At 42.9% G+C, this 16,293-nt stretch overlaps 1 long non-coding RNA gene across 1 annotated transcript; it reads right to left on the bottom strand.

The window, feature by feature from the left end:
* Positions 1 to 262: 262 nt before the first annotated feature.
* LOC142101631 (uncharacterized) lies at positions 263 to 15,799 on the bottom strand. The gene is made up of 3 exons (XR_012679086.1): positions 15,261 to 15,799; positions 14,126 to 14,187; positions 263 to 541 (listed from the first exon to the last, which is right to left on the bottom strand). It is a non-coding gene; the product is annotated as an uncharacterized LOC142101631 (long non-coding RNA).
* Positions 15,800 to 16,293: the final 494 nt, after the last annotated feature.

Here is a 16,293-nt window from a genome sequence, read left to right as displayed (position 1 = left end):
CCGACGAGTTCACGATGATGTTTTGCCTCGTTTTGGAATTCGAATAGGTGCGAGAGTACCGAGCCGACTCGGCTCAGTACTCGGAACCCAAAAGTTCGGGTAGGTTCGGTTTTAAGGAAACCGAGTCTGCCCATCTCAATTGTGAACTAAATGATCTTGTTGATACATGGAAAGATAGAATGCTTGAAGGGTTCAATACAGACAAACAAATTAGAGAAAAACAGGTGTTCTTTGCCATTGGCAATAAATAAGACCATAGCTTTATATTTATGTTTAGTACTGAGATTACACTGCATTAAAAAAGAACTCTGAACATTCCATAAACAATACAGTGACAATAGTATACTCAGTTATGTCAATCCAGTCTGACATATCTGCTGCTCTTTAGTATCTACCAAGTGCAATCTTTGTGCAGCTGTCTCTCTGCCACGATTATCACCAAATGACTCATCTGTCATCTTTCCTCCATTAACTGCACATATTCGAGGCCCCTGGACAGGTTTTGTTTAGGATTTATTTCTGATAGACTTGGAACGCCATCCTGCAGAGCATAAATTCTAATTAATTAAAGTTACGTTGAAACATAAATCCCAGAGATGATTCTTTATTTTTCAGCCTGGATGGCTGATTTTTCAATAGGTTGATGAGTGGAGACAGTGCGCAAAGAAACAATTAATGGGTGGAGGAGGGGCATGCTTCTTCAGATCTATTAATGCTTATCACAAATTATTCTCAATTGTAAATGCTGTAAAAGTTTAAATTAAAAATGTACTTATATTATTTTCCATTTTAATTTTTTATAAATAAAAAAATATTGTACAAAGATGTTGGTCAGAAAATGAGAGGGTACTGGGGAAAAAAGGGTGCATTAAGCCTATTGACACATAAGGGTGGCACGATGGGGGGGCATGACAGTATCTACCACTGCAGCCACCCCTGCACAATGGGTCCTCCTGGGTTGCTAACCGATTTCTTTAGGAGTCCACATGACAGAGAAGGTGTGACTGGATCACTTATTTATATCATTGCAATGTATTGATCTTACTATATCTTGTGGCATATCTTTCCTAGAGGAAATGCACTCATGTCTGAGGTATATGTTTGATTTCTGATAAGCATTTATTTGAGGAAGTCTGTTTGTAGTTTCTAGAAGATGTCATCAGAGAGGCTAATTAAGTCTATTCAATGTGAGTGACCAACACTTGAACACACCACAGGAAGAGAGAAGAGGTACATCCTCACCGTGGTGAACTACGCTACCTGGTATCCAGAGGGTGTAGATCTGTTCTCCATAACTGCGGAAAAGGTAGCAGAAGCACAAGCGAAACAGAAGACATGGTACCATCAGTGAGCTTGTGCCAGAATGTTTGAGGTACGACAGAAGGTCCTTGTTCTGATGTCCACGCACCAGAACAAGCTCCAGGCTGCCTGGACTGGACCGTACATGGTCTCAAAACACCTGAATGATATCACCTATGTGGTGTCATTTGATTGCAACAGTAGACGGTAGCGGACCTACCATATAAATATGTTGAAGGTATACCATGAGCGTGTGGATTCGGTAGCAGCGGTTTGCTGCTTACCAACTAGAGACCCAGCAAGTGACCAATTTCCTGACCTCCTCACGGAAGCCAAAAGTGAAGGTGGTGTAGAAGAAGGGGGCTGGGATGAGCTGTTGAGTGCACGCAAGAGGGAGCAACTTGAGGCAGTGCTGTGTCCTTTTGCGACTCTAGTCAGTAGAAAGCCCGGTCGGACTTCTTGGTGATGCACCACGTAGACACTGGTGAGCATAGGTCAGTTAGGCAACCCGTGTATCGGAGAGTCTATACAGGGAGATGTGGGGGCTGCTTGAGCTAGATGTGATCCAGCCATTGCGCATGTCATCTGCTTCCTCCGGTTAATTAGTTGCCATGAATGATAAGGCAACGCGGTGTGCCACGAATAATAAGGCTACCGCCAGTTGAATAATGTGCCCATGTCTGATACCTACCCCTTGCCCTGTATTCACGCTTTTGTAAATGAGTTGGACAGAGTTCAGGGTTACCTAGAAGACATTTAAATTTTCAGTAAGATATGGGAAGATAATCTGGAGCAAATAGGGATGGTGTTAGGGAAGATTGGGTGGGCACTGGCTATTAGGGCTGAGAAGTGCCAGATGGGAATGTCAGAGGTGCAGTACCTGGGTCAGCGAGTAGGGGGAGGTAGGGTTAAGCCAGAACCAGTTAAGGTAGAGGCAATCCAAGACTGGCCCCGGCCCACAACCCAAAGACATGTATTGATCTTCTTAGGGACCTCAGGGTACTACAGGTATTTCATCCTAGACTGTAGTACTGTAGCGAACCTCTGACAGATCTCACGAAGAAGAAACTCCCCAAACTAGTTGACTGGACACCCGCTTGTGAGCTGGCATTTCAGTCATTAAAGGAAGCCCTGGTTCGTGCTTCAGTACAGTTGGCGCCCAATTATGACAAGGATATTTATCATAAACATCATCAACATTTATTTATATAGCGCCAGCAAATTCCGTAGCGCTTTACAATTGTGCAAACTGGCGAATCACAGTATGGACTGGGAGCAGTACTTAGCCAGATGGGGCCAGTTGCTCAGGAGTACCCTGTGGCCTATTTGAACAGAAAACTGCTAAACCGGGAGGTGGAGTATGCCACAATTGAGAAGAAATCATCATCATCATCATCATTTATTTATATAGTGCCAACATATTCCGTAGCGCTTTACAATTGGGGACAAACATAATAAACTAATAAGCAAACTGGGTAAAACAGACAAAGAGGTGAGAAGGCCCTGCTCGCAAGCTTACAATCTATGGGACAATGGGAGATTGACACATGAGGTTAAGTATACATTTTGCATCTTGACCCAGCCAGACTGCAAAAGTAAAAGTGACTTATAAGCTAAATGATCCTGTCACACAACAATGTTGGTCAGGGGGTGGTTGTCTTGTGTGAAATTGTGTAACAGGCAGTAACAGGCTAAAGGTAGTGAGGTTAAGAGGGTGGTTGAGGAATATAATAAGTTTGTCTGAATAGGTAGGTTTTCAGAGAACGCTTGAAAGTTTGTAGACCAGAGGATAGTCTTATTGTGCGAGGGAGAGAGTTCCATAGAGTGGGTGCAGCCCGAAAAAAGTCCTGTAACCGGGAATGGGAGGATGTAATGAGGGTGGATGAGAGACGCATATCTTGTGCAGAACGGAGTTGCCGAGTTGGGAGATATTTTGAGACAAGAGAGGAGATACAGCTTTGTTGATGGCCTTGTAGGTTAGTAAAAGTATTTTATATTATATTCGGTAGAAGACAGGCAGCCAGTGTAGAGACATACAGAGTAATTCAACAGAGAAATAGCGATTTGCAAGGAAAATCAGTCTTGCCGCAGCATGCAAAATAGATTGTAGGGGTTTGAGTCTGTTTTGGGGAAGACCAGTAAGGAGGGAATTGCAATTGTCAATGCGGGAGATGATAAGTGCATGAATTCAGGTTTTAGCAGTGTCTTGCGTGAGATATGTGCGGATTCTGGAAATGTTCTTTAGATGTATGTAACATGATTTAGATATAGAGTCAATGTGGGGAACAAAGGATAGGTGTGAATCAAGGATTACACCTAGGCAGCGAGCTTGTGGGGTGGGATTTATGGTCATGTTATCAACAGAGATAGAAATGTCAGGTATGCTCTTGTTGGCGGGTGGGAATATTATTAACTCTGTTTTAGAAAGATTAAGTTTGAGTTGGCGAGAGGACATCCAAGATGATATGGCAGAAAGACAGTCAGTTACACGGGACAACACAGATGTCGAGAGATCAGGAGAGGATAGATAGATTTGGGTATCATCTGCATAGAGATGATACAGGAAGCCAAAGGAACTTATTAGATTTCCAAGAAAAGCGGTATAGATAGAGAACAGCAGAGGACCTAGCACTGAGCCTTGTGGTACTCCAACTGATAGGGCAAGCGGAGCAGAGGTGGCTCCAGAGAAATTAACAGTGAAAGAGCGATTAGAGAGGTAGGATGAGAACCAAGATAGAACAGTGTCTTGAAGACCTAGGGATTGCAACGTTTGTATGAGAAGAGAGTGGTCAACGGTGTCAAATGCAGCCGAGAGATCCAGGAGAATTAGGAGAGAGTAATGGCATTCAGTTTTAGCAGTGATCGGATCGATGACAACCTTGGTCAGCGCAGTCTCTGTGGAGTGTTGAGAACGAAAGCCAGACTGAAGAGGATCCAACAGGTTGTTTGCGGAAAGAAAGCGTGTGAGGCGAGTGTAGGCAAGTCTCTCTAGAAGCTTGGAGGGGCAAGGGAGCTGAGAGATGGGACGGTAATTTGAGAGAGAGTTTGGGTCGGAGTTTTGTTTTTTTAGAATAGGAGTAATCACTGCTTGCTTTTATAGTGATGGAAAGATGCCAGTAGAGAGTGAGAGATTACAGATTTGAGTTAGAAGTGAAATCAGCACAGGAGACAGGGATCTACCAATTTGCGAGGGAATAGGATCAAGAGGACTGGAGTTAGAGTAGGAAGATAAGAAGAGAGTAGAAATCTCCTCTTCATTTGTGGGGTCAAATGAAGAGAGGGTGTCAGAGGGTAGTGGGAAGGAATTGAGCTGATTGCTTGTCGAGGGAGATGATACCATTTCTAGTCTGATCTTATCAATCTTGTCCTTGAAGTAGGAAGCAAGATCCTGAGCACTGATAGTAGATGGAGGGTTCGGGGTAGGAGGATTGAGAAGATGATTAAATGTATTGAAAAGGCGTTTGGGGTTAGAAGCCTGAGCATAGATAAGAGATTGGAAGTATGTATGTTTTGCAGTGTCCAGAGCATTTCGATAGGAGCGGTAGACAGAAGTATATGTGAAGAAGTCATTAGAGCTTCGAGATTTACGCCAGTAACGTTCTGCTTTACGGGACAGTTTTTGAAGAATTTGTGTTGCTTTGGTGTGCCACGGTTGACATCGAAGTCGGCGTGTAGTATGTAGTGTCGTTGGAGCCACTTGATCAAGGGCCGTTGCTAAGGTTAGGTAAAAAGGAGGTACTGCCATCTCAGGGGATGAGAATGTAGAGATAGGGGAGAGAAGGTGTTGGAGAGAGGTGGAAAATTGTTGAAGATTAATAGAATTCAGATTTCTGCGAGTATGAGGAGGCTTGATAGAGTTAGACAGTAGAGAGGTTAGAGCAGAGGGGGTGAGAGTGTAGCTGATAAGGTGATGATCCAAGAGGGGGAAGGGTGTGTTAATAAAATTAGAAACTGAGCATAGTCTAGAGAAAGTGATTGAAGAGAGAAAGAACAGTAGTTGGTTGAAATTAGGTGCACTATGGATCTATATCTTCATAATTGTATTAAGACCATCCCCTTAAAACATAACTTTTATTAGATATGATTAAAAGCGAAATATAGGTTGATATCACTCTATTGATTAAAATTAGAAATTAAAACTGGAAGCACTGTGTATCTATACCTATATGCTCTAATCCCAAGGAACATATGGTAAGGAGACTGTATAGATATAGATAATATGCAGATATGGTCCTACAAGATCAGTGGTCCATAATCTGCCACTGATATAAATGTTATCAAGGTACCGTTAGACAGAGAGGAGCGAGGACTATAGTATTATGTAGTCAAGTCCTACTCAAATCATTGCATAATCTCCATCCTGGAATCAATTAATATTTGATCATGACTGCTTGATTTGTATAATAACAGATCTAAGCTTGCACTTCAATCAAGATAAATATCTGGTTGGTGCCGTTCGCTGGGTACCTAGTAGATACATACACTAAAGGCTGTCTTGTAAATTCCCCACTGATAGTATTCATAGGGGTCAATCTATAAGTATCTATATAAGACACCAGCTAATGAACATAAATACATCTGAATCCAGTTCTAAAATTACAAAGGTATGTTACCTCCGTATTGACCAATATTATGGGTAGTGTATTGCTGACTACCTAACAATTTCCCCTCTAGCTCTGGAGTTATAGGGGTAGATCTGCATTATTAAACTTCTCCAAGTAAATAAACAGAGTGCTCCCATCGATAACGCCGACGAGCGTTTCGCTGTATGTTGCTTATTCAAGGCAAACATAGTCTAGAGAAAACAAGATCAAGGCAGTGGCCATCCTTATGAGTAGATGATTCAATCCACTGGGAGAGGTCAAGTGAGGAGGTTAGAGAGAATAGTTTGGAAGCAGCCTTGGAAGGTGGGTTATCAATGGGGATGTTGAAGTCACCCATGATGATGGTGGGGATGTCTGAAGATAAGAAGTGAGGGAGCCATGCAGAGAAATCCTCAATAAATTGTTGGTGTGCTCCAGGGGGACGATAGATCACCGCAACACGTAGAGAGAATGGATTAAAAATGCGAATAGCATGTACTTCAAAAGATGTGAACGAGACAGTGAAAAACTTTCAACCTTATCTGTATGGACGACATTTTACTGTGGTGACTGATCATAATCCTTTAAAGTGGCTACAACAAACCTGAGGGGAAAATGGCAGATTAATGTGCTGGAGCCTTGCTCTTCAAAGTTATGACTTTCACATAATTCGCAAGCAAGGAAAGGCTCATAGCAATGTGCATGGACTGTTTCGGCAGGAAAAGCCGGATCCCCTGGGTCACAACCCGGTAACCCTAACAACTGCAGGACCAGGAGCTTAATTGTTGGGACATGGCATGCTGGTTGCCCATATGGACAAGGGGGGGAGGAGTGTGACTGATTCACTTATAAGTAAATTATAGTATAAATCTATTTAAAGGAAATAGCGCAGGTTGCTTATTTATATCATTACAATGTACTGATCTTACGATATCGTGTGGCACTTTGCTAAAGGAAATACACTCATGTCTGAGGTATATGTTTGATTTCTGATAAGCATTTATTCAAGGACATCTGTGTGTTTATTCTAGAGGATGTCCTCATTAAGGCTAATTAAGTCTATTCAATGCGAGTGACCAACACTTGAACACACCACAGGAGGTCGTTACTGTGGGTTCTTGAGTGGCTTTTGTTAAGGGTGTTAGAACCTGTCTGAATATTGTAAACATCACGTGATGTAGGATATCACAGAAGTGTAAGTTTTGTTAAGTATAAATTGCATTTAAAATCTAAAGCTGGGTACTCACTACAGAATTTTCCACCAACTTTTTATGCCGATCGATTTTACATGCGATCGGAACACCGATCGGTCCATGGACTGCATACACACTAGCCTTGTTTAGGACGATAAAGGGAAGAGCGGACGTCCCTTTAGCGACTTTTTACAGCCATGTTGTCGTGAGCAATGATTGTAATTTCGTACTCACTGTTGTGGATCGGTCGGAAGTTTATACACACTACACAACGGAAACGAGATTGGAACGAAAATATTAAACGGTACGACCAACCAAATGAGGCGACAATCGTCCATTTGGGCAGACTTTCGACCATCGTGTCACTGCACACACTGACCCGACTTTTGAAAGAATGGTGGTATGTCGGCTGATTTAGCCGATTATTGGACGAAAATCGTGTACTGTGTACCTAACTTAAGAACATCCTGAGATCTGATGGAAATCTGAGGAAATCAGTTTGATGTGGATGTTAAATTGTGTTAGATGCAAAATTAGAGTACATCCTTATGTTAATGTTTCAATGAAATATTGCAGTCTGTGCAGAGCCTTCTCTGATCAGAGTGCTGGCTTACCCCCTGCCTAGTTTAACTACTACTAGTTTAGCTACTTTAACAAGACCATTGACACTTGCCTAGGTCAGACTCAGGTCAGTTAACAAAATACACTTTGAAAGGTTACATATAATATTCACAGTGTTATACATACATTCAACAGAAAATAACAATCAATCATTAGATATATTACATTTCGTCACAACTAGCAGCGACAGTTACCCAGAACGTGGTTCTGGATACCATAAAGGAGTCCAGTGGTGGCAGCAGGCTCCTCCTGCTGCAACAATAGGGGCGTATTCGGAATAACAAAAAGGGGCGGTGGGAAATTAAGCCCAGCCGTTTCCCAGCAACAACAGACAGGGTGGCATAGGCGACCCATCCTGTCACAGAAGGGTTACCATAGAACAGACTCTCTCTGTACCAGTGGATATGTTCAGCATTGCACTTTTAAAAAGGACATGCTCAAAAGTGTGAAAGAGGACATGTCATTTAAAACATTTTTAGCATCATTGGTACAAATAGCATATAGATCAACTTTAGAGTTACAGAAGCTGAAGGAAACATTTGATCATCATTTTTTTTTATCTTTTAGCTTTTATAAAGGTACTAGTAATAAGTTAGACATGCAGTTGTCTAGTCAAAAAGAGTTCCCAATAAAATAATGCAAGGTCCCTCTGGGTCACTATATCCTGGAAAGAAAAAATAATTATTATAATTATTAACATTTACATTTTCAAATTTACATTGCATCAGCACATTCCGTAGCAGCTTAGAATTTTGAACAAACAAAGTAATAAAATGAGGCTGGATATTACAGACAGATGGAGAGGAAAAAGGGCCCTGCTCGCAAGCTTACAATCTATATTACGATAGGATAGGCCTGGCCAACCTGTGGCTTTCCAATAGTGTTGAAACTACAAGTTCCAGCATACCCTGCCAACTATCAGCCAGCTATCTGAATGCAAGGCATGCTGGGGCGTGTAGTTTTACAACACCTGGAGTGACACAGGTTGGCCAGGCCTGCAATAGGAGTTTGATACACAAGATTGAGTGCTACATATTGCACAATACTCTTTTTGAATTTTTTGCTTGTAATGAATGAAAGTTGGAATCAAATCCCTTAATGTTATGGGACAACTTACGTGTGACAAAACCTAAGTATATCAAATGATATAGTCAAGATATAGATCATACTTGCCTACTCTCCCGGAATTTCCGTGAGGCTCCCGAATTTCGGGGAGTCGTCACGGACTCCCGGAAGAGTAGGTAAAACTCTCTCATTTGCCGAAATTCACCGCAGGGAATGGAGGGGGCTTATTCGTGTTATTAAGCTCCGCCCCTTCCATTCAATTCCGTGAACTGAATGGAGATGCGACAATGTCACCACGCCACCCTCCTACCCCATGTCACATCCCTTTTCCCCCGGAGAAGAGATTTTTCGGAAATATGCATACACGTTTTCGTACCGTGCATGCACATCGATGAATGTACTTATTGAAAATTTTACGTTTCTTCAGTTTACATAGAGGGCTTACTGACTATCAGCAAGGCTATGGAACTGGTTCTGAATAACTGATTGTGGATTGACTTTTCCAGGTGATGGAAATGTAAACATTGGTGTTGCGGCTAATTTTTATCAAGACATGGCCATCTATTCACATTACTTAATTGTCATTTCCATAAGGACTGATGCAGGACAGAGAAATTCTTAAAGAGATAAACAAGAGAAGTGAAGGTGTTGATTTTTTTTTTTATACGGTAGTTGCATTTTTTTTTTCTATATGGTAAATGTCACTTTTTCCTTTATTAATAAGACATAATCTCTTGGGTATCGGACTGTATTACATGACTTGTACAGAATATCATAATGTATGTAAATGTGTTTCATTACATTATTAGGATGTGTACAAAAAGGTTAATGCTTCTGCATTGAGTACTAACACATATACCTAATTATGTACGCCTGTGTCTGACTCTACATATGGAGAACATATGTAGAGATAAACAATCATCTTTTAGTTTATTAAACACCAATGAGATCTGTAAGGTTGATGGGGCTAGTTAATTTTATGGATGAGGCAACTGGTGTCTTGGTGAGGGTGCTTCACTCAATTATCTATCCTGTGATGAAGCAGCAATTTATCATAGAGGGTAAATGTACACATTTGATACATGTATCAACAAGAGTTCAGGTCTTGGGGGGGGGGGTGCACGGTAGAGGCTGCAGCATGCTGGTTTTGGGTCTTCCCGCTCGGGTAGAAGGGACCACGGTCGGAGGGATCTAAGACAAGTGGAGCAAAGGGAGCAACCTGAAGCTCAAGAGCCAAACTTTGGCAGTCACCTTCAGCCTTCCAGGGGCAGGCAGGTAGCTTCGGGTCGCTCAGAGGGTCGGGATCGGGCCCAGGGAGAGTTTCATGATTCCGCTCATTCCCAGTATTATTCAGGGGTATGGAGATCTACTTCCCATTGCAGCCAGCACGCCGAACGTGGCTCATTAGCCAGCAGACAGATTGTAGCCATGTCACGTGGGTCCTGGTACAGGAGTAGGTCGGCTCATGGCAGTGTAGTTTCCGGCAGGCAGGGTGAGAGTGGGGACAGGGCGGCTTTGTCTTTGCCAGTGGCTGCCAGTCACGGGTGCCAGTCTATGTCTTTTGGTTCTGAGTCTCAAGCTTTCTTTAGTAACACGTCTTTTCCAGCAGATGACGAGACTCTCGGTGAAGGTCGAATGTCCAGGTCGGTGACTCGAGAGCAGCAGGCCTCGGCTGAGGCGGCGATGGAAGGTCAGTTGGGCGGCTCTGAAGGCGGTTCCGTACTGCATGGTGAGATGAACATGTATGACGTATTGGATGAGCAACCTTTGTGGTCGGTTAGTGATAGTTCTAGTGTTGCATCTTCGGACTCACAGGGCAGCCCTCAGCGACTAGCTAATCGCTTGCGGACGCATTTCCCTCCTCGCCAGGGTGAGCGTGCTGCGGCTGGCAGGTATGGGCAGTACGGGGGTTTCGGGTCACAGGATACGAAATGGTGAGCTGTGCTAGCACGGGTATATTTCATGGGGTCAGGAAGTTGGTCCAGAGCAGGCTTGATAGGGGGGCAGTACGTGGATATGTTTGCTGTGTCCAAGCAAGGCAAGAAAGTGGTGGCAACGATGTCCTGGGGGGCAGGGACAAAGCTACCTATAAGTCTTAGATGTGGCTGAGATCAACCAACAAAGACGTGTGATAAGCAGGACAAAAGAGGAGCATCAGATGGCCAGCCCGGCATTGACACTGCGGAAAGCAGGATCGACGATTAATGTGGTTAGCATGAGCCGATGGCTCAGTCACTACCTGCACAAGTACGAGGTGGAATTTTTGAGGGAGGGGTTTCTGTATGGGTTTCAGGTATCTATCGAGGGGCCAATTAATTCGGGTAGGGGTGGGAATTTGAAATCGGCCAGTTTGTTCCCAGAGGTGTTGTCAGCTAAAGTTAGCAAGGAAGTTGCGCTCGGGCGCATGAGCGGACCTTTTTGGTACCCACCGTACCGGGACTTGGTGGTCTCCCCGGTAGGGGTGGTTGCTAAGAAAGTTGCTGGGAAGTTCCAATTTATTCACCACCTCTCATTCCCCTGGGGCACTTTGGTGAACGATGCAATCCCGAAGAAATTTTGTAGGGTTACTGACCAGTCTTTCGAGTCCACCCTTGACATGGTGCTGGGGTTTGGTGAAGAGGCGTTGCTTGCAAAAGTTGACGTTGAGTCGGTTTTTCATTTATTGCCACTGCATCCAGATTCTTTCCCTTCATGGGCTTCAGGTTGGAGGAGAGCTATTACGTAGACAGATGCCTTTCTATGGGATGTTCGTTGTCCTGTGCATTCTTGAAGTGCTTTAGTTCGTTCTTGCCCTGGTGTATCTGCGCGGGCACCGGTCATCAGGGAGTCACTCACTACCTGGATGATTTCTGGGTGGTCGGGCCCGGGGGTGCCGAGACTTGTAAGGACATGTTGTTTGCGGTTAGGGCTTTTTTCCATTCTTTGGGTGTGGGGCCCAATAACCGGCCGGGAACAGTCGCCTGTATGGTCGAATCACATTCTCGGGGGAAATCCAGGAGGATTTGGTGGTTTGGGACCTGTTCCTTCAGGAATTTAATGGGCTGCGTTTGTGGCCTGAGCCTCCGGTGTCTAGTCTAGAGCTTGAGTTCTTTATGGATGCGTCAGGGGCAGTGGACTTTGGTGCTTAGTTTGCGGGGAGTGGTGTGCTGCCCCGTGGCCTAAGGAGTTTGTACTGTCTGGCTGGATGGCTAATTTGACACTCCTTGAAGTTTTTGGATAATTGTGGATGTAGAACTTTGGTCAAGCAGTTTTGTTGGGAAACAAATAATCTTCTGCTGCAACAATCTCGGGGTTGTGCAGGCGATCAATAGGCAAAGGGCCATGTCACCTCCAGAGCTTACGCCCTTGCGGAGGTTGGTTTGGCTCTGTGTGGACTGCGACATTTTCTTTCAAGTTAGGCAAGTGCCTTGAGTGGAGAATGAGTTGGCGGATGCGTTATCCAGGGGGCAAATGGAGAGGTTTAGAGTTTTGGCCCCTGGGGCATCCTTAACGGGTTAACCCTGTCCCCCTTATGTAGGGCAAATTGTCAAGCCGACATAGAGGGTCTAGCCGAATCCTCCCTGGCCCCTTCGACTCGGAAGAAGTATCGAGCTGCATGGAGCGAGTGGTGCACTTTCCGAAGCCAAGGCCATGGCGGTGAGGAAGGTGGGGACAAGCGCAAGCTTGCTTTTGTCTGGGCAGGTTTTCGAGCGGGCAGGTCTAGAGCTGCGATTGCAGGGACACTGGCTGTGATATCATTCTTTGCTAGGTTGAAGGGCCTCCTGGCCTGACTTTACTATATACTGGTCCAATAAAGTGTTTAGGCTGAATTGGCGATACTTCAAGGATGGCAGGGTGGATGATAAGGTATGAAAAAAAGGTAAACTTGGCTCGTTTCACTCGTTCGTTAGGTGGTGTACATATTGAGCATCCGCTTATTCGTTTTCAGAATCCGGGTCTTTATTGAGCAGATGGTTTTCATTTGAATGATGAAGGCATGTTGTTGTTTATAAGGGATGTTTATAAGGGCGTAGCGGAAGTTTTGTAGGTGTGGTGTCGGGCCTCGGCTCTAATGATTCCGGGCGTGGACGGAAATCACAGTACAGTGGATGGCCAGTGGTAAGGTCACATTACAGTAGCGGGTACACTTAACCGACCTTGTTCATTGGAATGGACTTTTAGTTTCCGTCCAAGTACCGCCTGAGTGGGTTGGCTTGTGGTTGCTTCTGTTAGCCTAGAAAGGGGGTGGGTTTTGTAGTGCCTGGGGTGGTGGCCCCATTGAAGATAGATATATGCGCCTTGGGGTGTGTTGGTTGTTCCCTGTTTGCGGATTTCCCATGGTAAATGCTGGGGCATCTTGGTTGGCCTGGTGGATGTCGATCTGACTGCTCACTTTCTCCACCACCATATCTTTACAATAAATTTCCTTGCTTTTGCCACATTTACTTGTCTGGGTCGCTATTTTCTGGTTTATTTAAATGGTGTAGCAGTATAAGGTAAGGAAAGGATATCAGCTGTTAAGCATTTTATGGAATATTATAATGTAAAAGCACATGTTAAAGTAAGATTATGGTATAGGGTGTGTTATAATTTCCAAATACAAAAGCAGTAGATAAATAAATGTGATGACCAGACCTGCACAGAAAGTTTGGCCTTTTATCCTACCTAAGACTATACAAGATCTCAGTATCAGTACTTTGTCATTGTTGCCATTTGTTCCTATTAACTCTAAAGGAACAGCATAAAAAGCATATGCATATAAAGCAAAATGTATAGTCAGGCCTGTGATATATATGATGTACTATTAAGTTAGCACTAAATTGTTAAACAAGGTGCTACATTCTCACAAACCATATGTTTTCTGCTGGGTCTGTAAGATTGTAAAAGTATCTGGGAAGTTTGAGCCAGCTTAGCTTATTGAGTGTTTAGTCCCACGGTTAAATGTGTCTTGAAAAAGTATCAAATACTGCTGAAAGGGAAACTATACTATACATAATGCAGTTCCAATCTCTTTATCAGACCTTGCCAAGTTGCCATGTATTTGGCATTCCTAGAAACCTACACAGGGCTGTTTTTACGTTAGTTTTGCCAAATGAAGGAAGCATCTTACTCACTCAAGTGCTAGCCCTTTCATTGCTGGGAACATAAGTTCTACCTTACCGTGTTTGCCAATCTCACCTATCCAAAGCAATGTGTTGATTCTGGAGATTTCAAAGCGATCTTGCGCAAGTTTGCAAAATTGCAGTTTCATACATATGGCAACTTGTATTCTTAGAATGGCCAAAGTAGGGACAGTGATTTGTAGCATGTTGACCTTGGATACATGACTTTACTAGCGATTTACTATCAACTCGCACTTTCACACACCAGGAGGTTCAAACTCACCTGGGAAAGTCGCTGAAAAAGGCAAATCACAGCTTGATACATTTTGCCCAAGGTGACGTGATCTATGTTTAGAATGTTGGAGAAGACGCAGAATCTTTATCAACTGGTATTGATGATACAATGACAAGATACACTATAGAGGAATTCAATTATCTTTATTAATTCTATCTATATCTCTTACAGTGACAATTGCTACAGCTACAAGAATACATGGATTATACAATTCCTTAATATATTTATTTGGGAACACACCAAAGACTTACAGGGCATTTTTGCGTTAATGTGTTTTGCATTCTGGAAAAGATATTTACCTAAGAGGGACAAGAAGAAAGAGGTGAGTATGAGAGATGACTTAAAGGAACAATAAATCCCAAACACGAGTAAAGGTTATATTCATGCTCCTTTTAGTACAAATAGATACAAGGTGTTATACAAAATTGTTTTTCTATCTAGATAGAGGTAATATGAATGACTTTTGTTATGCTGGTTGTTGTATGGAAGTAAAGTTTACTATTATTATTATACAGCAGCAAATGATCTTGACAACAGGCAAAACTATGGATTGGGTTAACAGAGGATAGTAGTGAGTGAAAAGATATGTAAAACATATTTTTTTCAAAACAACTATTTACGCTGTATCAAATAAACAATAGTAGATATGTAGACTATAGTTAATTAAATTTCAACACTGTTTATGGAACATGGGAAAATACTTAGGTTCATGGCTCTATGATTAGAACTCTGCATCGCAGCACCTGATAGCAAGTTTGGGTAGAAGCTCAGTGATCCAGCTGTAACATCTTTGGACCCCTGCTATGCTCTTTTGGCCTTCATTCTGCTCTAAATATATGCATTTCCTTAATATGCATGCATGCCAAAATGTGTCCGTATATAGATTTGTGGTAGTGGCCCTCTATATCTAAGAAGTAAACAGAGGCGGGCAAGTGTAAGTTGAGTGCATTAAGTAAGATAATTGATATATATATATTTATATATGTATATATAAGCGTCGGGCCCATGTTAATACAGGCTTTCAGTGCCGTAACATTTTAGTGCCCTGAGCAAGACAGAGCACTTGCACATCCCCCCTTCCCCCACACTTGCGGGAACGCACAGCCAGAGGGGACGTTCTTACCTGGTGCTACTGCCAATGTCTTAAACGCAGTTTCTGCTTGGCCGATCCTGGAATGTTTGGAAAAGAGATAGTTATTATTCACCTCCTGGAAAGTCAAGCAATGGCTAAACACTAGGCCACCCTAAACACAACCAGTCAGACATTAAATCATTTGCTTTTTTGTTCAATAAACAGGCCTCCTTGTGACCAATCAGCCCCAGAATTAAATTATTAGCATTCACATTTAATGACTATATTTATTTTTCCCCCATAAAGCCCCAACATTAAATTAGTTTGAACCTGCATTTAATAATTAGGTTAACTTCCCCCTAATCAGCCCAACATTAGTGTTTACACATAATAAATAAGCCTCTTTACCCCAAACCAGCCCCATTAAATAAAAGCATTCACATTAAATAAACTGACCGATTTCTCCCCAAACCAGCCCCATTAAATTAAAAGCATTCACAATAAATAAATTAACCGATTTCTCCCCCAGCCAGTCCCAACATTAAATGAATAGCATTTCCATTTATTTAACAGACTTCTTTCAGCCCTCATCATCCCCAAAATTAAAGTAATAGCATTCCCATTTAACAGACATGCTCCCCTCACCAACCCCGATATTAAATTAATAACATTCCATTTAATAAACCAATTACAGCCCTCACCAGCCCGGGCATTAATTGCATTGCCATATAATACAAAGGCCTATTTCCCCTCCAGCTTCACAGTCAAATAATGGCTTACAAGTTTCCACCACACTTAGTAGAGATTAATATTACTAGTGAACACATCACCGCCTTTTTGAATATAGTCCTTAGTTATTTTTTTATAATTAATTACTTATTATATTAAAGTAGCATATATTTATATGCTCCAAAGAGCCCTCCCCTTCTCTCCAACCCTCTCCCCCCTTCTGTCCAGCTCCCCGTCTTCCCCCCTGTTCTCTACAGACCCCTATCTCCTTCCCCCAATTTTTACAGCCCACTCTCCCCCCATTCTTTACAGCCTCCTTCTCGCCCCCCCCTCCCCCCGACTTTTTTAAGGCCCC

Source organism: Mixophyes fleayi, chromosome 9 (assembly GCF_038048845.1).
Source record: "Mixophyes fleayi isolate aMixFle1 chromosome 9, aMixFle1.hap1, whole genome shotgun sequence".
Taxonomy (NCBI): Eukaryota; Metazoa; Chordata; class Amphibia; order Anura; family Limnodynastidae; genus Mixophyes; species Mixophyes fleayi.
The sequence above is the reverse complement of the archived record's forward strand: the minus strand, read 5'-3'. Positions and strand labels throughout refer to the sequence as shown.